This window comes from Mycteria americana, chromosome 2 (assembly GCF_035582795.1).
Source record: "Mycteria americana isolate JAX WOST 10 ecotype Jacksonville Zoo and Gardens chromosome 2, USCA_MyAme_1.0, whole genome shotgun sequence".
NCBI classification, from domain to species: domain Eukaryota; kingdom Metazoa; phylum Chordata; class Aves; order Ciconiiformes; family Ciconiidae; genus Mycteria; species Mycteria americana.
In genome coordinates, this window is record NC_134366.1 from 10,195,669 (window position 1) to 10,220,872 (window position 25,204).

Sequence of the window (25,204 nt, forward strand, 5' to 3'; positions counted from 1 at the left end):
AAGAAAACCAAACACATTTAGATCCTTCCTCTCAAGTTGACTGATTCTTCAATAAATACTTAGAATAGTGTGAATATTTTGCAAATATATATAATTTGCAGCTTGAAGTCACTGCTAATGAGTAAATACATGAATTAATTTTCCTGTGCTAATATACCCAAACCTTAACTGTAATAGAACAGTTACCTCAGATACTTTTTCCTTTTTTACTATTTCAGATCTTAATTAGCATAGATCATTATTGCTTAACCATTATCTGAATGACGATACAATTTGCTCCAGGATCATGAGGTGTGTGTCCATTTGTAGCTGGTCTTTCACTGGACTTTACAGCACCTGGACCCTGTTTCTGAACTAGGACTACACTCCCAAAGATCTTCGTTTCCAAAGCAGTGCTAAATGGTTTCATCAAGGGACCCTTGCAGCCACTGAAGTCCAGTGCATCACTGGGGTTCTAATTTTTATACCATTGCCTGTAAATCCTTTCATCTCGAAAGTAACTGTACTACTTCTTGTTTGCCCTCTGCATACGCTCCCCTAGCTAAGAGGTGGTTCTGCTTTGCTGCCAGGCAAAATGCCTGTCTGCTGTCAGCCAAAGTATAAACCTAGGAGAATGTATGAGAAAACTTTTTTCCAAAAATTAAAAATTAAATAAAGATAATTTTTTTAAAGCTGATTGTTTTCCAAGGGAAAAAAAGTTATAAGAAAACTTTTATAGTTTCCTTTAGTTTCCTTTACCACCCTTATAGTTTCCTTTCACAGCCTTAACACTGGAAATAATTAAAAAGCCTACTCCTCCTCACTACCAGGTAGCTGCTTTGAAGCCTCTATTTACTGAATGCAATGAATACTTAGGAGTTACCAGTATCTGTTGTAACCTGGCAGTATTCTCAGATAGAGGATTACTAATTAATTAATGGATAACTATTGAATCACAACTACTTCACAGCATGTCCCAGTTAGAGCGTTAATAATGGTGTGAGCCAAGCAGAGGGCAGGAATTTATCCTTGAGATCCAGCTCAAAGATGGCACCAAAATGCCAACGGCTCCTTCTACCGTGCTTCAAGTTGAAAGTGTTGAGAGCTTCCACCTTTGAAAAAAAAGCCAACAGATAAAGATGCTTTAGTTCAAATATGCCAAGTGTATATGTAACCCCCCCAAGCAAGAAAGATTTCCTCATTGTTAAACCAGACCTTGACCTGAGATATACTATAATACACCCCAGCCAGGCACAAAATGGGTTTCGGCGCTTAAACTAGAGATGTCTGATACAGAATTCCACACAAAATTATGGTCAACATCCTGCTTATGGACTGGTCCAGAACTTCATTTGAAATCAAAATTTTCTAGTTGTTTTCTTGAAAACTGTTATCAAAATTATCTTCTTATCTTTTCTCTTCATTTGATGCTCCAGAAGGAGGTATGATTTGAAGCACAATATCAGCTGCAACTAAGGAATTTTTTAAATAATAAATGCTGATGTTTCATGTATGATTTCTCTTTAAGAAGCAGGATTTGAATTTTGGCAGCAGGTGATATGGTGAAATTTTTGAGTGCAATAACTGTATGTTGACTAACACGACCGTGCACTGTAAGAGAGGCAAAAACAGGCAGAATATTTACAATGACATTAAAAAACTTGGAGCTGCTTCCCATGTTTTGCATTCCTCAAAACAGTATATATAATGATAATACATATTCATGTGTTTATATTTGTACTTATAGTTGTGTATGTATATTGCACTGCAGTGGAAAAAAATCTGGGTTTTTCAAGTGAAACTGATATTTCATTACTCTTATGCAGCTATGCTGGGCCACACTTTTCAGTGTGAAATAGATATTACCGAGGCTTTTAACATTAAGCAGTCGATGGTGAAACTACAGACACTTTCATATAAAACGCCATGGAACAAAGTTATTGCATTCTTCAATATTCTTGTTTGAGACCACTTCTGACTCTTATGATCACCCTAATTCAAACTTCAGTAATAGAGAATGTGTCAATACAACTTTCCCTTTAAGTATTGCTAAGGAGCATGCAGGAGCCCACATGTTTGCTTAACTGGCCCTGCAACGAACACTGCTAACAATAAAACCAGAAGTTCAAACTCAGTTCCTTGCTTTCAAGTATGCCCTTCAAACAGCAAATACCAGTTTATCATCTCCCTAAAACAGGGTGCATGTTAACCAGGAATAAATCCAACATATCTACACCAAGGTGCTTAGCACACAAGATACCCAATCATTTTACCGACTTTTTTTAACACATACTTTCTACCACCAGTAACAGCTACTCATGGCATATATGTGTGCGCATGTGTGTGCGTCTTGGAGACATACAATCTCCCCCGCCCCGTATTTTCAAGGACCATAATATACTGCCTGCTTCCTAGTCCTGCAAATACCCTTGAAGTGGAGTAATGTTTAACAGAGGGCAATGCTGCGGGAAAACTGCCAAAGAAATGAAGGGTGGGGGAAGTCAGTCAAAGCATTTTGATGAATATTTTTGTACCTCCAAAGACACAACTATTATACAAACATTGATCTATTTGTCAAGCAATCACAGTTTACTATTGCTTAAAGGTCACAGAAGTTTCCAAGATTACTAAATAATGCATGGAGCCAAAGACCAAAGATATTATTTAAACAGTGGAGGTAACTTTTGTTAGTGAAGGACAATACGATGACAATGTCCCTTTATTTTCCCTTGAAATTTTGTAGAGTTTGCAGTGTAATAGAGTAACGGCCCATTTCAGCTCAAAGAGAGAACTCTTCTGCGGAAATGGGGCTCAACACTACAATAAAATATTACCTGGGGTTTTTTCCCCTTTTGTGTACATTTGTCAGTACATGACTTATATTTTTTTACAGGTATTTCAATGGTGCTGGGAAGTAGCAGTCTATCCCCATACATAAATGAATGCAATGATCTGTCCCTATTTGTCATTCCAATGTGTGTTATGAGTCAGTGCAAAAGTGCTTTGCAACAATTTAGAGTATGTGCTGTGCACACATGGACAGGAATCAGTAGAGGTCTGTAAAACTCAGTATCTACTTAGGCTCCTGTTAAGACAGCCTCATTCTAATAAATCCTGTACACACTGCTTCCCAATGGCTGCAGTGCCTTCAGTTCTCAGTAGGTCTTCCAGGTCACCTCTTCATAGACCTTCAGAGGTGCCTAGCTCTAGCAATTCCCGAGGCCCAGGGATTCAAGGAGAATTAAGGCTGTCCACATACAGCCCAGCATGTTTTCTACTACTGGCTCACAGTAAGTTTCTGCTAAGTGACAGTCATTGTCCTGCTGTCATTGTCCTGGAACAGAGCCACAGCTCAGGGAGGAATGACTTAGGTAAAATCATATCCCAAACAGCTCATCATCAAATTAGTCTTGTTCCCTGCAGTGTGTTGCCCCTGCAGATGCGCCATGTTGAAGGGCTGTCATACTGTGACGCACTCCCAGCACTGCAAAATGCAAGACGGCAAGGTTCCCTCTACCCTGCAAAATCCACCTCATGATTTTACCTGTTACAACACAGAAATCAGTGTGGTCCTCAAATGGCAGGACATTCTGAGAACAATTCCTTTACTAAATAGTCCTCTGTCTTTCCCCATTACTGATGTCCACACTGCAGGAAACTGGTTAATCAATCGGGGCCATCATCAGGAGGAAGACTAACTAGCAACTAGAGCACTCATATGAGCGGTCCCATCTGATGCAGAGGATTGTGTTCCATGAGCATCAAGCTCCAGGTAGCTGCCTTTTTGACAAAGAGATCGAGGAGGGCATGTTTCCCCATCTCACTAAGCAGCCACAAGGTTGTTCTGAGATCTCCAGTGGGCTGGACCTGGGAACTTCACCAGAAACCACAAGCAAGGTAACATAAAAGGTTTTGTTCCATCGCTGAAATAATCAATAGTTCTCTTTACATCTAAAAAGTGCAGCCATGTATAAATTGGAAGATTATGGAAGTAAATAATTACTGACAGAATTTCTGATTTAAACAAAATTCCAAGAAGAGCAGAGTCATGAATTTGGATGGCTTCTAGTACCTACTGCAATATTTCTGCTTGATGGTGCTTGGCTACTGTTAGTTCATTTTTATGAACATTTATTTTTGGAAGAGTCACCCTTAATGGTCCGCTTGATTGCCAAAGTGAAAGGGTCTTCAGTGACAGATTCAAGAAGGGAAAGAAAAAGAGGAGCCTTCAGAGGTCTAGGGAGAACTAAAATTTCAGTCTCATTCCTCTGCAAATCATGGCTGTGAATATACAGTCCCATCAAAATGTCTATAGGCCACTTAAAATAAGATGAATAAAAATATTATCTTCCTTACATGAAAGACAGCTAGCTGCCAAGAAACTTTTGCTCATATCACAGGGCAATTGAGGTTATCATCAAGAAAAAAAAATCATCTTAAAAAAAATCACCAATAAAAAGACAGGATCTTTGGACAATAATTTCATATTACAGATATAACTACCTCATAGAATGGCTCTGCCATTCCAAGAAGCACCATTTCTCCTGGAAACCCAGTTATTAGCTCAAGTGATTTGTGGAGCAGGCAGGAACCTAATGAAGTTGATGGAAGTTTTGCCAGAACCAGAACCTCACCTCTGGCCTTACAGCTGAAGCAAGATGCCTTCAGAGGCAGGAGAAGAGTTCATTATTAATGGGGCTGACAGACACAGAATTACATCTGGTAAGCCCAAAATACAGTCTTGAGAGTCACTTTCCTGCTGAAAACTTAAGGGCATTTGAAATGGCATGCAGTACCTTTATTCCTTAACCCAGTATAACACATTTTTATAACCTGCAGACTCCTCAAATAAACCATTGCCTGGGGCACTGTCTGCCAGACCCACCCTTGCCTTCCCCATGATCTAGGGGAGAAAAGCATGAAATGAAAGCCAGAAAGTTCACCTATCTGGATACAACCTGATGGGACCACAGTGGGCACGTCTAGTCTGGCAGCAGTGATCCCCATAGCAGCTCAGTACAATGCCAGGAGGAGATACCATATCAGGTCATGAAGGCAGGAGATCCATATTCATAGGCTGTTGCACCCAAATAACAAATACTCTTTCTCAGCATCCAGCAGTAACACGTGGCACAGACCTGATGCAGCACTACGCTCCGATGGATCATACAGCTGTGCGTGGTACCTAAACCTTGCTGCCACCAACTCTCCGTGGTGACTCATCTCAGCAAAGACAGGGAAACATCTGGGAAGGTAAACTGATGCAGGGGAATTTAATAAACCTTGAACCTACATGAAAATAAGACCAAGCTTCCCTTATTCTGCCTTATCCTCAGTGTTCAATAAAAAAAAAATTAAAAAACCCAAGCAATCTGTGGAGTATAAATCATGACTTGATAAATGTAGGTCCTTAGAAGCCAGTTGTGTAAATACGGATACACCTGCAGGCCCTGATAACCAGATTAGCAGCAACAGCTGCCAGACCACGCAGCAACAACCAAGAGATATTGTTGTGTCCTGGCCAACGAAGTTTCCAGATTGACTCTCAGGTGCTTCCCGTACATCACTGTTAGCGAGAACAATGCATCATGAAAGTAGATGAACTTCATTGATCTTGAAAATTTAACGTTTTTCTCCCTGGATGTATACAACGAAGTTTGACACTAACATTAGTTCACAGTACCTCCTCTGTACAAAGGGGTTGGACTTTGTCTGCTGGCAGCTGGGAAGGATTTCTGAACAGAGGGGAAAAAAAAAAGGTGTCTGGGTTTGGTATGACCTCATATTAAAAACCGTATCCTTATTGGATAAGAACCCAGATCAACTGATTCATAGGTGTCCTGCCACACCTGTTCTTATTGATGATTAGAAACGAGAATTAACGTTTCTTCTTGGCAAGACTCCACTTGAATCACACAAAAAAAATCTGATGAGCCTCAGAGTGACTAGTAATACAAGCTAGACCTAAAAGTACACAAAGGAGGCACAGACTTGGAGGGGTGGGGGAAAGATAGCTGTCTGTGTTTGGAGAGAAGCTTTGTGTCCCTACAAAGCTTGGGAAACAAGTCTAATGTTACTGACTGCACTTCAGCACTGCGCTTGCTGTTCTTTCTAGAAGCAGGGAAAGACAGTTCACAGAAAATGCCATAAAATCTGGATGCTTCTGCACTGTTGGGGCTGGGGAGCTGAGCAGGACCCAGCGCAGTCCCAGCCCTCCTCAACGGTGCAGTCCGATCAGGGCGGATGCGGTGGGCAGAGTCAGGGGTTGGTAACGGGGTCCACTGGCAGCCCCCAACACACCAAGACATGGACCAGGGCCAGGGATCATCCAAGCAGTCCAGCCAGGAGCAGAAGCAGACAGGGCCAGAGAAAGAGCTGGAGAGCCACACTCCTATGGCATTGCTGGGACATGGTCTGACAGCCCCAGGCTGGGCTCAAATGGGGCTCCTGGGCCATGGGCAGGCGTGGGTGGAGGTTGGGCAGGGCCAGTAAGTGCCCTCAGGGCCCTAACAGCTTCCTTTATAGGAAAATATTTGAAGACCTTTATAACCTGATACATGTGAGAATTCTCCCCCACAAGACCCAGGCATGAACTAATCGCCCATCAACTTATCTTCCATGATGGATATGAGGATTTAGACAAAAAAAAATGCGTCTCTAATCATCTCTAGTGATTCAGATGACTCCCTTCTTGGCAAGAACATCTACTTCAACTTAAAACAATGCAAAAATGATGCAAGTTAAAATGCTGATGGGGTAGTAAAAGCAGACTGGACGTCTGGTCAAACCAAAATAACTGAAAGAATTGCAGGATTATTGGATACTGGATGTCTGTTGTCTTCGTCTGAGACCTCTGGAATGGAGATCTATGAACATGGGCTCTCCTCCACTGGTGAGCTGGTGTGAGGCCAATTCAGCCCTCACATTTCCAGTCAAGTGTCACTGCACTGCAACACACTGCTGGAGAATAATAATATGCAGCAGAGAAATTGCTTTATTATAAGATGTATTATAACATGTTGTAAAGACATGTAAAAAAATAATTTTAAAATACTTAAAAGATGATGCTAGCTTGTTGTGGCCTGTTGCAAAGCAGTTATAAATTGGAGTACTTACAATAGTTCATGCATGTCTCTGCATGTTAGAACAGCACATCAGAGAATTTATTTATCAGGAAAAAACCAAACTCTGCTAAGTCATTTAGTTCTTATAAAGGTTACCGTCATTTACAATTTTGCCAGATTTTATAAGGCACAATACCAGATTGTCACATGGGAAAGGCTTGCAGATTCAAGTCTTTATTCTTCCCTCTAGCGAGTGCTGGAACCAGCACATTTGGGACACAGGGGTTACGTCAAAGCCTTCCAACTCTTTGAAGGATAATTACCATACCTGCATAATCACATGGTCTACCTTCTATGCATTCATGTTAAGGAGAGGACATTAATCTAACAAACGCCCAGCGGCTGACATTTTTTTTATATATATCTAATAGTTCTCTATAAGATATAGCACTCCACCTAACAGCTGCAGAAAACTCCTTGCCACATTCCCAGTCCCGTGGAAAGGCCTGCATAATGCTTTTCAGACCTGCCATACTAGGTAGGAGTGTTCTGCTGCAGGATATGATGTTGTTGATTGTCACTTTCTATTGTTTCAGTAGACAATCTAGACCACTAGTTTATTATAGGTTATAGAAGAATTACAAAAGGTAGCCAATAAACAATACCCTAATAGAATGCTTTATACTCCGAAATGTTTGAGAGCACTTGTAAATATGTCTACAGGTCATCTAAAACAGCTGTCTGGTTCACGGGGATGGTATGTGCCGACATTCATGGTCTATGCAAGACTCTCCTCAGCAAACAAGCCACAAAGACAATAGTGGATATAGGAATACCTGCAGCTTTTGGTGTAGCAGGCTTACAGGAGTTATTTCTCTCTTCAGCATCTGGTTCAGTATCCAAAGAGACTATAGTGCCATGCATCAGCAATGTTCCCCTCTTCAGCATCTGTATAAAGATTTGATTGATGTGCAGGGAAATAATCAAATGGCACATACCAACTGGCCCCTGCCTGACACTTGTCCCTCTTTTGTCAGTCCAAGTTTTCAAAGCTGGAATCATATGGAAATCTCAGCAATGTCTGGATGTCCAAACAAGCATGGTGAGCCTTGTGCTCTCTTTCTATCCAATACACTAATGACCAAGAAGCTGTGACCTCTCGCATGAGCTGCAGACCCTTACCATTACCGTTTGTGCCCTTGGCTCCTTCCATCTGGATTACCAAGGGCTACTCTGCTTTGGCCCTAGGAGTCTGCACCTGCATCTCTTTCTGAGTGTAATTCCAAATATAAGCTTTTATCTCTAAATTCTTCACCTGTCTTGCGTATTGGATCTTTCATAGTGCTGAGCCGCCAGGCTGTTGAGTAGAAGCAGGAGTCCACACCAAGAGAGTGCTCTTGGGTACAACTCCAAGTATGCCCACATACCCCAGAAAGTGGTGGGACAAGAGAAGTGTTTTGATGGAGGGAGCAGGAAAATTACAGTATATAAACAAATAAATACAAGGCACAATTCTTGGTCTGCTACCAAAATCAATAGCCATATATAGCTGGACTGAGATCAATTTATGTTCCCATGTTTCAGAGACCTATTGACAAAGCCTGTGTTATTGTAATACTGTGTTTTATTAACCTGTGTCCAGAGATGCTTATACTTCATTAAAAAGCCATTGTCAAAGAGATTCTATAAATGGATAATACCCCTAGTACTAATATTACTTACTGTAAAATCAGTAATGTAAACAAAGCACATTAAGCAAGTCCTTTTACCTACAGAAAACATATCACAACTATTTTCCTCCAAGATCTAATTAGATTAAGATTTCATTTTCAAAACAGAAGAAAATAAGCCTTTTACCTGAGGGAGATCTGGCTATAAGTCAGCAACATACTTGTGTTTTTTGTTTGGTATTTTTGTTTACTTGTTTTTTGTTTTATCAAATGGCAAATTTGCCCAGGTAATAAACAAAAGGAGCACACTAGTGATAGTACCTACCTAAAAGTAAAAACTCAGCTACCCATGAAAACATCAAACGATCAATTGCTTGCATTTTTTAAAACAATTATATGGTTTTCTTTAATGTTTTATACTACACAAATATTTTTACAAACATGCTTGCATATATGCATACAAATGTTGAGGAGCCATAGATCCTAGTGTCAGCCTCTTCATTTCATATACTTATAACTATGACACCTAAATAAGTTCTAAACTCAAATCCAGCCTATGCAAGCCTTGAAACAGCATTTTGATTTGGGGAAATAGTGCCTTGGATTAGTCCTGCAATGGAGGCATGAGGTCGCATAAGCTCTTTGAGATTCAATTTGTTGTCTGTAAAATGGGAGATTAATCACCTCCAACGGCTGAGCATACATTACTGATGTAAGAGATCACAAGTCCATTGAAACCAAGGAGAGTCCCCACTGTGTTTGGCAGGGCTTGGGCCCTCACTGTTTAAGCAGGACAAGAAATGGAATTTCCCTAGCAATTAATATGCTGCCACTGCAGCAAGACTGACATGATGGGGTGAAGGATCTTGGTATGAGTCTGATCCAAAGATGATATCCAGCTCCACGCTCTGGGCTACATGGTGAAAGGAGTGATTGACTTTGATTGTGTAATTTCTGGGAGTCTATCATCCGTGGCCCTAATTAATGGACTCTTGGAAATCTGTGCATGCTACTGATGGGGCAGGCTCTGCCTTGTGCCTGCATTTCTCCCTGAAAGGGGCTGTAAGGCTAAACTCTCTGGTTGCCCATTTCTATGAATGGGCCAATTGCAACATGTGTCACTTGAGCATGTTTGAGTGGCTGCTTTAACCTTTTCTGTGAAGAGGAAGACACTCAACCAGCCTTAACATGAGAAGGAGGCAACAAGGAACCACATGTCTTCTAGTGGGAGCCATCTTTCATGTCTGTATGTCCAGGCATCAACCTACCTAGAAGCTTTGTAGCTCATCACTGGGTCTGCACTTACACAACTTGATGAGAGCCTTTATTAGCCAGGGTGCAGCTCCTCCCTGCAGCTTCAGTCCCAAGTTACCTTGCATCCCACCAACCCACATCATGGGAAGAGCCAGGGTGGAGTGGTCAGCACCATCTGTCTAAATATGATTATAACACTCTCAGATTTGTCAAATTCATATCCAGTGTGCCGAACTCATTTTTATGGAGGTCCTCTAACTGGTTTCACCAGATTCTCTTATTTTTACTGAGATAGGAGAAGAAATTTTTATTGAAGTCTGCTTAAAAGAAAGCAGTCCTTGAGCTCTGGGAGGACAAATGTGTTGTCTTCATAGCTGGGACCTGTTTCAATGTTGTCTACCGATTCCCTATGAGACCAGAAGTAGTGTGGTAAGTGCACAATCCCCTGCAACACCGCAGGAGGGACTCATGCCTGGGACAGCAGTGAAGTGCAGGCTGAGTTTACTCACAGTCCAGAGTTCCCCATTACTCTCGTGTTATCATTAAGATTCCAGATCTCCTCAAAGTCAAAACACCAGAACATCTTTGTTCTCGTGAGAAATCCAACAGCTCGGGGGGGAACAAACACCAGCTGGGGAGAAATCCAAACTCGAGGTGTTTAGCTGAAAATAAGCTCCCCTTTCATTTTAATTTACTCATCACGTAATTGGGGGGAAAGGGATGTGGGAAATATTGGTGAGTAGTGAAGAAGGAAGAAAGGCAAATTTTCTACTCCGCTAAGTGAGGGAAAGGATGATATGAAGGGGCAGAATTTCCCTGCGCTACAGCTGGTGGGGAAAAAAGAGTTCCTCTCTACAGAATATTTAGGGGAAAAAAATCCTTTATTAACTTCCAGAAGGAGGTAATGTTTTGAAGTGCTTTTAAATAAAAATATTTGATTTTTGGTCTCCAGATTTTAGACAAAGACTGAGAAGAGGAGGAAGTGATGAGTGAGGTGGAAGAAACCCCTGTTAATGCTCTGGACTTCCTAAGAGTAAAAGTGACAGAACAACCTTGTTCTTATGATAAAACTAATGGGTGACAGTAGAGGACATTTTAGCAGAAAACAAATCAACCAACTGTAAGATAGTATTGTATGGGGATGGATTCTCCCCTCAGTACACTACACAGAGAAGAACTTAACATGATGTTTTATTCTTGCTGGAGATGTGTTAAAGCAGTGGTCCAAACCTTACAGCAAAAAAGGAAGAACGGTTCTGGAGCAGTTCTCTGCTATTTCAGTTTTTCTCTTTATCTGACCCAAACCAGAATCCAGGCTTTGCAAAATTACTATATGTACTGAGCTCTGGATTTCAGAGTTCCAGACCAACTCCTCCATCCATTCTTATTTCCATCAGATTTAGGCATTTCTCTAAAACCATGTACTACACAGGTACCCTGCAATCTCAGCTTTCCCACAGTACTGTACCTCAGGCTGTAAATCACACCCCCTACCACAGTCTCACTGAAGAGAGGTTTCAACCCATGATGTGAATTGGTCTTTTGCTTTTCTTAAAAGCAAGCAAAAAATTAACATTTGAAAATTGACTATAGCATATTTGTAGTGTCGCAAGAGTGCTGCTCCTTCTTTTGCTATTGCTTTGTATCAGCACCCTTCCACAGGCCCACACTGCGTATGACCTTCCTTGTATTTGGCTTTCTGAGGGAGAGGAGCCGGCATCACAGAGTGGGGCTGGAAGGAGCCCTATGACATCACCTGCGCTATCTTTCTTCCCCAAGGTATCAAAAGAAGTAATTTAAGGGCACTCTGATAGATCAGAGATAGCCACCCAATTTGTTTGGAGAAAGCATATGAAAGCTTTCCTACTTCAGAAGACCAAAGAACCAGGCTAAACCTTTCAGAGCGATAGTCTTATTTTCTGGCACTTCCTTTTCTTATTCAAACTCTAAAATACAAGACGGCCCTTTTGCACATGCCTTTTGGTCTCAGGTTTGTCAGGGAATCGTGTAAGAACGAGAGGCATTGAAACATTTCGAACTTACAGAAACTATCCGTGCAAGACTGAACTTAAGCGAAGATGAGAATTCAAAAGTGGGCAGTTGTGTTCTTGTTTATGCCAATCTCACCCCACCCACATGGCAGCAAAACAGGCACCATGCCGAAACTTTGTGGCAAGAGGCTATTGTGTGGGCTTAGAATAATTTAAGAATTGATTGTCAGCCTGTTTCTTGGCTTCCAGCTACGAAGTAATGCTCTAACTAGAGTGTGGTATGCTGAAGGACTCATTACAGACTTTAAAGCCATCTCATTTTCAATTATGAATATTAAAAAGAAATGCTCTGAGTCACTCCTGTGTTATAATTAATACTCCAGGTTTTGGTTTGGTTTGTTGGGTTTTTGAGGTCTATTTGTACAGACACTTTCATAACTTATTCCTGAGTTAGTTCCCAAAAACCAAACACTGTTCCTGTTTGTATCAGTGGGGAAATTCCCAGTGAAAAAACTAATCAGACCCAAGTTAATGAAAACAACACCCCCATTTAAAACAAAGCCCTAGCCTTAAACAATCTTCTAGCATTGCCTACTTGTGTACATCCAAGACAAAATTTTATAGCCTGCGTGTTCCAACCTTAAAAAAAAAAAATCCTGATTATTTATTTATGCCCTTTTCGTTTAAGAAGTTAAATCCCCAGAGCATCTCAATTTAGATCAAAAGCAAGCTACCAAACTTCACCTGGCACACCTGTGCCGTGTGATTTCTTAATTACCTGCCGAGCATTCCCAGAGCTACGAGGCAGAGATGCAGGACTCGTTTAGCACATATTCAGATCTCAAATGCACCTCGTGCAGCAGAGCCTTTCCAGAACGCCCGAGGTGGTAACCAGCGCTAAACGATCCCGCATCTCCACAGACACTTGCCTTTCAGCAAATTGCTTTCTCACAGGTTTCAGAAGGCAGGGAGCTCTCGTGGGGTGAGAAATCTGGGGAAAGGGATGGCTTTATTTATGAGTTTCTTGATGAAGGTTTTCCCTTGTCTAGCAGATGACATGGAGTAGCCATGTGCCAGTAGACTTGAGCCTCGTTCCACTAAGACCAAAGAGTAGGGCTAGGCCTGTTAACTGTGCTAGCTACAGGTTGTTACTACTTATGCTTACTACGCAACTGCCTAGGGACCAGGGGAGAGTATGGCCATCTATGTTAGACACCAGACAAGCCCTCAATTGGCAGTCCTTGGCATGGAGAGCATCTAACCAAAGAGACACGCCCAAAGCAGGAGAATGTGGTATGACAAGGACAAGGCTGATCTAAGGGAGCACACAATAAGTTTTTGCTGAGACAACTCTTCTTGGCTACAGGATGCTTCTACACAGGGATGAGAAACCTAGCTCCTGTGTTAGATGTGACTGCCATTTTGCTTAAATGCTGGACTGGCCACTGACGTGCCCCTTGTCTAGCTGAGGAATGTACACACTTGGTCAGAGATGGGCTCAAACTCACCTGTAATGTTCATTTTGCACATGCACTGACAATTGTGTACATGCAGGAGAAGATCAGTCATGTCTTCAGCCTCCCTAACACTGAGCACTTGTAGTGGTGTGTCCTCGTGCACACACAGTTTTATATTTTAATAGGGGATTCACTATAATGTCTCTTTTACAGTGGTTTGGATAGCAATTATGCATCAAACATTACAGCTGCTTTGGCCATTTGTCAATAGTGTAATTTTATTAATTGGCCAAAGCACTGACTTTGTTACCCTGAATGTAATTTAAACTCCCAAGAGCTGATGGCATCTCTGTTGGTACAGTGAAAATATACAGCTCTGGCAGGAAGCTAAAGGTAGGCATTAGTATTAATAGCCTCCATAACACACAGAAGCCCCAGTACCATCAGGATTCTTTACATGTAAGAGATGAGACAGATGACTTGAACAACACACAAGCTAAACAGATGCAATAAGTGGGACAGCAGACTTTCATTTACAGGCAGATCACTCATTGTGACCCACCATTAATGGAGACAGAAACCATTAACATTTATTACAAAAATGTGTGTCTTTTTATGAAAGATTTCAGGAGAAAACATTTTCAGTTATTTACTTCAAAATTCAAGTTTTGGTTAAGAAACATTTTCATTGCCAAGAAAATTGCCAAAAATTGCTAAGTCCCAGCTGGGATCAGAGACATACTGAGCAGACTGTGCAGGACCTGTTTCAAGCAAAAAGAAGTCTCCAGTGGCAATACCCTCCTGATATGACTACAGGAGCACATGAGCCAGTAAATTTTAACTTGTAAAGTCCTCAGTACAGGAAAATTTCAAATTTTGCTAGGGAGATTGCAGAGCCTCTTACAGTTAATAAAACCAAGGAGAGGTTCAGACACATGGAGATTTGGTTAATCAAGAAACTACTTAATATTCTACATTTCATTTTAGAACTTCAATACACTCTTGAAGACTCAACCAACAAGACTTATCATCGTGCTTTGAAATCACAGTATTTTTTAGAAATACTACAAAAAATCCTGGGATATGGAGATGTCTTTTAAAAGCTATGCTTCATAGCAAGCTACTTCCCAGCTTCCTCCATGCAATAAAAAAATAACCTGAGTTATCAACAAGAAATCTATCTGCTAAAAGTTAATGAGGAACATCTGTTGGTCTACTGGGAGAGACAGTGGAAAAATGGGTGGGAATTTCCAGCTTTAACTATGCTGCCACTCCCACAATATTCAAGTCAACAGAAAAACCTCTCAGCAGAAGGTCAAAGACATTAGTAGATTTTTTTTCATCTACAGAGATAGATCAGATACCCATAATTTCAGACACATTATTTAGGATTTTCCAAAATTCTCACATTAAGCTAATTTCTCATATAGAGCCTACGTTTTGGAGCTACTTTTGAAAGGCTTGTAAGACCACGATGTACCCAGGACTATGAGTGAGCAAGGGCTCAGATTCACAAAGTAATTCAGTTTAAAAAGCCTCTTAAAATCAGCCAAGTCAAAATAATTGGCAATGTCCCATAGGTTCAAGGTCCCAAGCCTGTTGCAAGGCACATTATCTTAGGTAACACTCTTTCAGAGTGGGAAAAGTCCTTATTTGCCACTTGCTGCTTAACTGGGGCATGGTGGTTTGTTAGATTACTGTAATTTCATTGTGACTCTGAGTCCTAAGAAGTCATGATCTAAGGCAATTAAATTTCTAGATGAATGGTAATATAAAATGCTTCCGGCCTACAAAGGTAGTCAACAGGTGGTTTAATGTGAAGTTCTGCAAATACCTTCAGAAAGTCCAACCTAAAACACACTGTAGAGAAAGTGTTTTAATGAGTGAAGATGAGAAATGCTGATAAGCTGTTTTTCATTATCTTAATAATTTTGAGCAATTTAAAGGCTTTTTATATCCACAGTTTATACAAAATTTAGCTCTTCCAACCTGTCAACAAAGTTTTCATCCCAATTTTAAGTAGTATTGACTATAGTGTGATTAAGACTACAATGAGGAAAAATCCATTACTAGCTTTACAGCTTGCTTTCTTACCAACCTACTTATTCAGGAAACAAATAGCATCAGCAGATACTACTTATAAACATGACAATAGATTTTCCTAGCTCTGGGATGACTGCTGAAGTTAACATCTGTAAAGACTAGTCTAGGTTTAAAAACCCTCTTGAAAATGTTTATGGGATTCAAACAACTGTAGGGATTTTTTAAGCAGACATTCTTATTCTTGAACATTTTGGCATAAATATCATCTGTCATCATTGGCTGATATTCCTGCCTGTCAGTTATCATGGATATTCCACTGTTCCCGTCATCCTGTATTTCTGTGTATTTAGATCATCATAAAACTGGATAAATATGAAGGTGAATTAGGCAAAATGAATACAAGTTTCATAGGCATTGCTGGTAGCACCAACAAATATTGAGATTACTTGATTCTTCCCATTTTAGGCTCTCAGTGCTGCAAAACTTCAGATGAGTAGGCTGAACTCTGACATGTCAGACACCTGTCTGAACTTGAAAAGTCTGCTTTGAAAATTTCAGCCAAAACAGTTCAGCTATTTCCAAGAACAAGACATGGAAAAATACCTGCCTTGTCCATGTTAAAACTCTGTGACAACCTTTTTTTTTTCAGAAATTTAATGCCTGTATGCTTTGGAAAAGATACTTGAATTTTGGCATTAAGATGTGGCTTGTCCCTGAAACACAACCTTTATAACTTCTGTACAAATCTACTCCAAGGCACTATTACAACCATTGGAAAACTGCAGGTCACACATGAACAGTGGACACTCCTGAGACCTCAGTCATTCCCTGAAGTTACATCCACCGCACCAATGTTTCTGGTTGGAGCTAAAGAGATCTGACACTGTGTTGCTGCTCTGGGTAACTACAAGCTATGTCCAGCCATTTTGGGGTACTCAAGATGCAAGAGGAAAGTTACCCATGCTTTCAACCTCTCTGGTGGAGATTATGGAAACAGGTCTCTGAGTAGGAAGTGGGGGAGGAACAGGGAGAATATAGGGGCCAGTGAAGAAAAATAAACTGAGGAACAGACTGGAAACCTAAGAGCAGCCTCACGTTTGTTTGGGGAGATGGAGAACATGGGGAGGCTAAAGCTTAATGCCAGTTGTGTAGGAGGAAGCACAGTGTGGGGAACCAGTGAGGAAGGTGACCTCAAAAACAAAGACTACTAAAACTATGAAGATCTTAGGAAGGACTGAAGATGACAGAGCAAGAAGGCTGGGACTTCCGTGGCAATAGAGAAATCTGAAGGAAACTGGATGTGGCTGGGCAAAGAGGTTAGGAGTAGCTAAGTGTTCCTGTCCAAGTCTGATTTGGATAGGCACAGTAAAAGTGGTTGCATCTAGAAAAATAGGACAACATCAAACTCGTCTCCTGAACCTGGAGTGGAAAACGCAGTTTTGGGGCTTTGCCCATCCCTTGCTGCCCTGAAATACCTGTGAGATCCACTAACAACTTGTCCAGCCTGCCTCATAGAAAACAAGCCTCTTGGTGTTTTCAGCAGGACACTGGTAACTAGTGATTATTAATGTTGCTACTCCATTAACTGAAGTAACAGAGGTTTGAGTGGCCAACACAGACTCCAGCCCCGCTGGCTCTCCTGAGAGTCACTGTGATCCTGCATAATGAAATGCCTATTTTGGCAGCCTACTTTTTTTTTTTTTTTAATATGGGAAATTACACACCTCAAACTGTGTTAAAAGAATCTTGCAGTTGCAATCAGATGTGAGGAAGTGCCAGAATCAAATTGCCTCTCCAGCCTTGATTCAATCCCTTTTTGCATAGGCATTATCTTTAATAGCATGATCATATACTTCTCCCTCCTGCAGGGCACAAAATGGATGGCACCGATGATAGATCGGAGGATATAACAAAGGGAGACTGCTGCCTGTAGGATATGGACTTCAAAAGCTAGACAGCTTATAATAGCAGAAAAAAAAAGAGGATTCAGGCGCAGTAATAAGAGATGCACTGCGGCATGGCCATTCCCCAGGTATGACCTGGAGTGCAGGTATTGCATTGGGGAAGGTGGTTACAGTTCACAGCTTCTCTCACTAAATCTGCTCCTAGGCCTTACCAGAAGAGGGAGGAAGGTTTCACCATTGTCCTTGAGAGTTGGTTGTATTTCTGCTGTTCAGCTCCTACGCAAAGCTAGGCAAGCAATTTAAACCAGCTCTTTCTCTCACAGTTATAAATTGTACGGCTTCATTTTCTGGGTCCCTGACTAGATACTGTGGGGTCTCTAAGCTGCAGAAGTGCTGAGCACTCACAGTAACTATCACATAAAATACGGCTCTGTGCTGTGCAAAGTCAAACTCAAACTAGCAGAAACTGGGCACTCAAATTCAGCAAACATTTCTGGCCCGCCACCATGCCCCACCTGCGGAGCCAGGTTAATGCCGTATCTCATCTGTTGGGCTGCTGTGAAAATAAATCCATTCTTTTTTTGTGAAACTCCCAGACAGCAGAGAGCTAAAAGCTGTAGGAAAGCCCAGAGAAAAATAATAATGCTGAATTCGGAACAGGAACTGGCAGGAGGGAGCAAGAGAAGACTCGAGGTCACACGATGAATAGCGAAAAGAAAATGAAATACTACTTACTCATTAAGGCAACATGGGCCAATCTGTGCAGTGAAAGAGGAAGGGAAGCAGCAGAAGGGCCAACGTAGATCTGTAATTAAGAATTACAGCCCACTCCTTATGCCCAAAGTAACCAAATTAAGACTGCAAAGGTAACCTTAATTCTGCTATTCCTTCACTTTCATAGCTTGACTTCACAGATTAGCTAATACACTTTTGATGAAGACTGGTATTTGGGGTTTCATTTGTCTGTGTGTATTATCTACAACAATAATTTAAAGAATTTAACATTTAAAAGTCACTGAAATGTATCATTAGAATGATCAGCATGAATTATGCTACAAAAAATATAAATTATTTAAATCTAGCCCTCAATGAGCAATTGTAGTTAAAACTTTTCCTTCCTCATTCTTCCTAATAGTGGAACTTACATTGTCACATGGGACAATTGAGGAACGGGATTTAAGTTAAAAAGAACCAGCTTTTGATTCTAAGTTAACATCATCTGTACCTAGGAAGAATGTGTAAAACATCAAAAAGAAAGTTTTGATTTGATTAAGAAAATCAGTAGCTATAATAATTAGAGAGAATTATAACTTCACATCCAAATCTAGCTTTAAAAAGTTGAGTAGATTAACAGATTTAGTGCTTTTCCTGTTTTCTATTTTTGCAGCAAATATCTATATTATTACGTTCCTTGCAGCTACTTTTGGCATGTAGCTTGTTAGTACACGACTTTAACTGTAGATCCCATTGAAAGCAGTATTTTTTCAGGATTTTTTGTCACATCATTAATATCTTCATTCAAAGATCATACATCTTTACTTCAGATAAAGCATTCAACCATACAGTAAACATCTTGTTGACCTCACTTACAAACAACCATTGACAGCTAGTAAAAGATTGAATGATTGCATAGCACCTGCCCTAACCTTCAAGAATATTTAGTTATATTTCATGTGCTATCAATTTTAACTCCTTTCCTATATGCAGAGCGTTAGTGCCAGAGCCTAGCAGTAGTGGTTTTTTGCAGACCTGTTAGATGTCATTACCCTTCAGTAGTCAGATTTGTTTTGGCTTTTACACATTTCTCTAATTCTCTTTACAAGGAAACAAAATCTGATCCTTCATAAAACTTCAGCTGTTAGGATGAAACTGCATCTGCAATAAGAGGAAATTAATAGCAAATGTTTATCCAGCCCACTGGTGAGCCTGTGGTGGTTTCCCTGCCTGCAGCCCATCCTTAAAGGATTTCAGTTTTTATGGACTGTGGTTGTTAAATCTTGGCTCTTCAGATAAAATATACATATTAAGCGTGCATATTCCCTTAGCCCACTTCAGTTATTAGGTTATAAGGTGTACCTTAACGCCCTTTGACCGTGGCCAGACCTTCACTGAAGAAATGGTGGTCACGGCTTAAGCTGTTACTAGCTCTTTGGCTGCTCATTCCTACTTTGCTCACCATTACCACCTCCTGAACAACTCCTGCAAAACAGATTGGATGATTAGTTTGAAATGAGTGAGGAGAAAGCATCTTCTGTAACTTTGGACAGTTGAAAACTGCACATCAGGAGCACTTTAGGTTCCTCCAAAACTCTTCAGAGCTAGAGTTAGGGTTGATGAAGTACATTCCTGATGTCTCCTTCCAGCCTTGGAGGAATCTCATTTTGAGATCCTGGATCCTTTGAGTCAAATCTAGCACAAAAAAAGCAAGGCACACAAAACTACCCATTACTTTTTAAACTGTAGGTGTGGGTTTGTCAACCTGAATTAGGGTTTCATCTTTTCTTAGTGAAGTCAGCACTAGTTTGGGGTTAAAATGGAAACCGTTTGCTAAAAAGGTGATAACTGTTAGTGGGTGGGATTATATCGTCCTGTATATTTTAAAAGTACAAAGTTTAATTTAGGACCTTATTCTGGACGCAGTTAATGGTAATGAAAGGTGGTGAACTCAACAGAGAAATGAAATTTTAATCAGTTTTGTGTATGGTATAAACACTGTTGCCTTCATGTCTTCTTCCCAGTAGGTTACTTCTTCTTTTTAAGTAGAGATACTTGAATCATTAGCTAACACTCCCTTCTGCCACCATTTTTCACATCTATGAAAACGTCTAGCAACAAAGTACCTTAAAAGGATCAGCAGTGGAGCACTGATACTACCAGCAGGGTATTTTTATCCTTTGAATAAGGCAATCAAACTTCTACCCTCCTTTATCCTCTCTTACCTCTGCTCAGTTGGCATGGTTGAAATATTAGAGCCAATCTCATCAAAACAGTCTGAACGGAAAGTCAGGATCCTTTCAAAGCCCAGAAATATTACTGGAAGTACAGAAAGCTCATCTTTACAAAAATTATTAGATCTCAAGTTTGCTTCCTGCAAAAAGGTTAAAGGGCCTACATCCAATTAATAGTATGTATCTACTTCAGTCCAAGACATAATTTAGTTGTGACTATACTTTATTGTACCCTAGTCACTTTTAGACTATAACTACTGTGGCTGTGTATTTATTTTATCCTAAGTACGTCTTCGGTCTAAGTGCGATTATCTTCAGGTTTATTTTGGCGCTTCTTAAATAAACTCTGCAAAAGCAGCATTTGAATTGCCATGCATACGAATGTTTGTGGGTTTTATTGTTACGCGAGATGTGTATTTAGAAACAGGAACAAACTTTCAAAACTTTTTTCATTGATTTAAGAACAAATTTGAAAGGACAGCTGCCTTAGCTAGAGAGTTCGTCTTCCCTTTTTTTAATTATTTTTCTCTTTTATAGCAAATAATATCATGGTTGTAATTAAAGCTTCCATCAGTCCTCAGCTGCTTGTAAATGCAGGACAGGCTTCTCTTAGTGGGAGTTTTACCTTTAGCTTCATTAGGAGTAAGGACAGACCTGTAAAATGAGCTGGGGCATAAAACCTCACCTTGAAAAAAAGGAGAGCAGATGCAGAGAAATTACAAGGCACCTTGTTCTTTAGCACTGACAACCAACCTTCAGGACTGCAAAACACCCTCTGAGTCAGTATTTCCCATTGCCATGTCACTCCATCCCCGGAGGGCTGAGCAGTGCAGTGGCCCATACTGGCAGCAGAGGACAACTCCTCTAAACCCTATCTGATGGACCAAACATTGACTAATGGGAGCAGGGTCCAGGGAGCTCAGCTATTCCCAGACTTCACTCACCCCTTCAACCAAGTGGGAAGGAATACGTGGTGCTAACCCAGAGCCAGAGTCGGGATAGTTTGTGCGAAGGGAAAGAGGGTGGCTTGGCTTTGACTCCCCTCCTCATCCAAAGGGACTCACACAAAGCGGGTTTATGCCCCTGAGCTTCAGCTCCCATGCTAAACAAGTCCCAGACCTTTGTCCTGAGCTCTTTGCTTTCCAGAGGAGCATTTGCAGGCTGCAAATCCCCGGACTGGCTCCTGGAACATCCAGCTTCAATGGACCTTCAGTTCCAGCAACAAACCCGGTGATGTTCAGCAAATCCTCAGAAAACAGTAGTGAAAGTCCAAATTCCCACCTCCTCCCACTGGCAGCTGTATTTCCAGACAGGCTGTTTGCTTATTCTGTGTCATCCCTGCACAGAGGGGAGGCCAGACACAGCCTTGTTCTCACCTGCCACCTTCAGAGCCAGGTCTGCAAACTGCCAGGCCGTAAGGAGGGAGGCCAAGTCATGACATCTAGATGAGTGCAGAAGGCTGAGATATTTTTCCCTTCATAAAGCATAGAGATGGCTTGTTGTCTAAATTCCCATGCCTCCTCCCAGATCTTCATCCTGCCAGACTAGGGGAGAGGAAAAATTATGATCCCAGGAGCAAGCTCTTGTCCACAGAGATACATTTCACTCTGCCCATACAGCTTCACAGGCCACCGTGAAGTTCAATGCAACGACACAGCCCCATGGGTTGTGCATACCAATATTCTGCACGTTTTCATATATTCTCTGTGATGTCCCAAATAAGATAACAGGGTTTGCAAAACCTACATGCATTGAAAAAATACAATATATACACTCCATTCTTTTGACAGTTCCTCAGCTCCAGCACTAAAAGGAGAGACATAAAAAGCAGGGGTTCATGAACTGCGGCATTGAAAATACTCTGTGGAAAGGATACGTGTTAATCTCTAAAAAAGGTGCCATAGGGAAGAATATTTTTATAACCCAAGAAAATGTAAAAGTAAGTTTAAATTTTACCACAAAGTCCACCTTGCTTATTTACTGTGTGAGGCTATCTATCACCTCTATGTGGGCAATAAAGATAAATTATGTTTTAAGGCAGGACTATGAAAATTACAATGTGGATACAACAGTCCCTTCCCCTTGAAGCATTCCATTTCTTCTTATCATTTCACATATAAACTAGAAATGGGAATATTGGAAGCAATGCAGGCTTGTAAGAGATTGAGGCTAAAGAAAGTGGAGTTCTTTTCTCTCCCATGCTATGATTGTACTGCTTGTATTTGAGCAAATCGTTTAACCACTCCCTTTCTTCCCTGGAGACAATATGTAAATAATTATAAATCTTATTAATACCTCTGCGAAAGTGCACTTTGATTATCCCAAATGAACTATGTAAGTCCTGGGTTTTATTATTAGATTCATGTATTATGTATATTGTGTAGTTATGGTCAAGAAAAAAGCAAGTCAAATTGCAATTTATGGCATGGTACTTCTCAATCTCCATGGTCAGAAATGGTGGCTGACGGTGTCTTGGTGGGTTTTGAAGACTTTCTTTCATTTGAGGGAAGAGAGATGCACCAAGTCTTTCTTTAAAAAGAAATCAAAGAAAATTCAGTAAAATATAATATAACACCGTTTTATAATTTTCCAGATTTTTTCTTATGTGATTCTTGTGGAAATAGAAAAGAATGGTTATCAATTGTGCCTATTTCACAAATTAAAAGGTAGTTGCCGTCTGTGCCATAATTGGACCTGCAACGCAGTGCCATCTGGTGCACACGCAGAGAATAGGCTGCCACAGGGAAGGACGTTCAAGTTCTAAAAGATATGTGTTTCGTTTCTACTAAGTAGCAGTTGCATTAGGCACTTCACTCCCTTTAATGAGATAAATCATCCCACAATACCCTTGTCAGTTAGACAAGTATCATTATCTCCCTTTGCAAATAGCTATACGGAGGCAAACAGGTAATCTGAGTTACTGAGATGACAGAGGGAATCAGTGTGGAAGTCACAATCGGATTCAGGATCCTTGATTTATAACGCTGCCCAGCAGCCACCCAGCAAGAGGGAGCACGGGCAGAAGCACGGGTCTCGTCGTTCGGTGTGAATGTGTGAGCTGGGAAAATTTGTTCTCGCTGCTGCGAACCCTAAGGAATAGGGAGTGCCCAATGAAATTTAGATATGGAAATTCAAAACTGATATGAAGGAAAGACTTTTTCACCTATTCTGCCTGTGGAACTCACTGCCAAAGGACATCCCCAAGGCCGAGAACTTAGTAAAATTCATTAAACTTTCAGATGGTTCTGGAGTCAGAATTTTTCAGAGCAACCATTTTTACTGACAAATTAGGAAAGGACTAATAATCCCACACTTTCAAATTTAAAATGTTCTCTGATTTATAGAAAGTAGGATGAGCTGAGATGCTGGATAAAGCAGATTATCCTGTATCTGTGGGGAACCATCACCGTCCTCTAAACCACCTAATCCTGGTTGGACCAGTAGAAGCAAGATCCTCAGATTTTGGGAGTAAAGCAATTTTCTTGCTCTTACAAGAGAGGGGAGCAGCTTTCTATTCTGCCACAGATTTCCCACATGATCTTGGGCAAGACACTTAGGGTGCAATTAGATGTGCTTGCTGATCCGGTGTAACGCGTTGCCACCAAAGGGGACCTCCTCCTCCATTCCCCTCCAAGGCATGGCCTCAGGAGCTCTTCTCCCCTTTTGGTGAGCTGTTTCATCTCACCAAACTAGCAGAAATCTGCCAGGAGTCCAGAGGGAAGAAGGACTCAGAAGTGACCTTTTCAGCAGGAATGAACTTGTACAATTCAAGCTACAATTTAATGACACAGGATGAGCCACTCTGACAGCTCATTGACACCAAAACGGAGAAGTTCCCTCCCTTCCTCAGTCAATTCCTCATCCTCCCTCACTGCTGTTATTCATTTGGCTCCACTTCTGGTGTTCACTGAGCCCTTTGAGCTGGTTCAACTCACTAACCCAGCAGAAAATAAACATCACAAGAAAACCAAAAAGACTTCTGCTGGGTTAATGAGTTTTAACTGGTTTATAGCAGAATCCAACTATACCAACGCTGGTGTCAAAGGAGTGACTTTGCAGCTGGGAAAGGGAAGGAGGACGGAAAAAGGGCAGAAGGGAAAGTAGAAGTAAGCAAGGAGGGTGATGGGAAATCACCTCCTCTTTTGGTCAGTCATCAACTCAGCTCAGCTGCTTGCAAACCAAGCCCAGGTTGTCATCTCACAGTTAATGATCATCAGATGGCCATGTACTATGAAAACAGGAGCATAAAAATCATTTATATAGGGTTCCTGATTCCTTGTGTTCTGTACTTTTGACTTGTCTCATTTGCGTTCTAATTGTACTATATAGGATTTAAAGATACCAGAAAAGTGTTCTGGAAAATACAATATTTTCCTCTAAATAGGGCTCTTATGAGGATTAATAAAGTAAATGTGTGTAGATCACTTATAAATGAAGGACTAAGCCTTATTACTGTAATGACACATAACCAAATTCAGGTCTATACTAATAATCTGTTGATGGAGCCTACACTTCCATCTTGATGAGACAGACAGACAGCTGAGATGAGGCTATGAAGTATATTGCAATAAACTGTTAAAAATCAACATGAGTGAATAAATGCTTCCTCACCCTTCACATTAGAATGGAATAGCTAGTTTGTAAGAAGAAGAGACACAGACAAGGATATAAGAAGGCGTAAGGAAAAAAAGTCTCCCTGTGGCAACTTTCCTATATTATGTAAGCTACCTAATATATATTCATAAGTGCCTCTTAACCCCAAATATAATTTATATCTCTATTTATACTATGACTGCTTTTGTCCTACAGTTTCATCAAGATTATTGCCTGCTCCAACAAGGGCATGGGGTAGACTCTAAGGAGGAGATGCAATGGCAAAACTCCTGCTGACTTC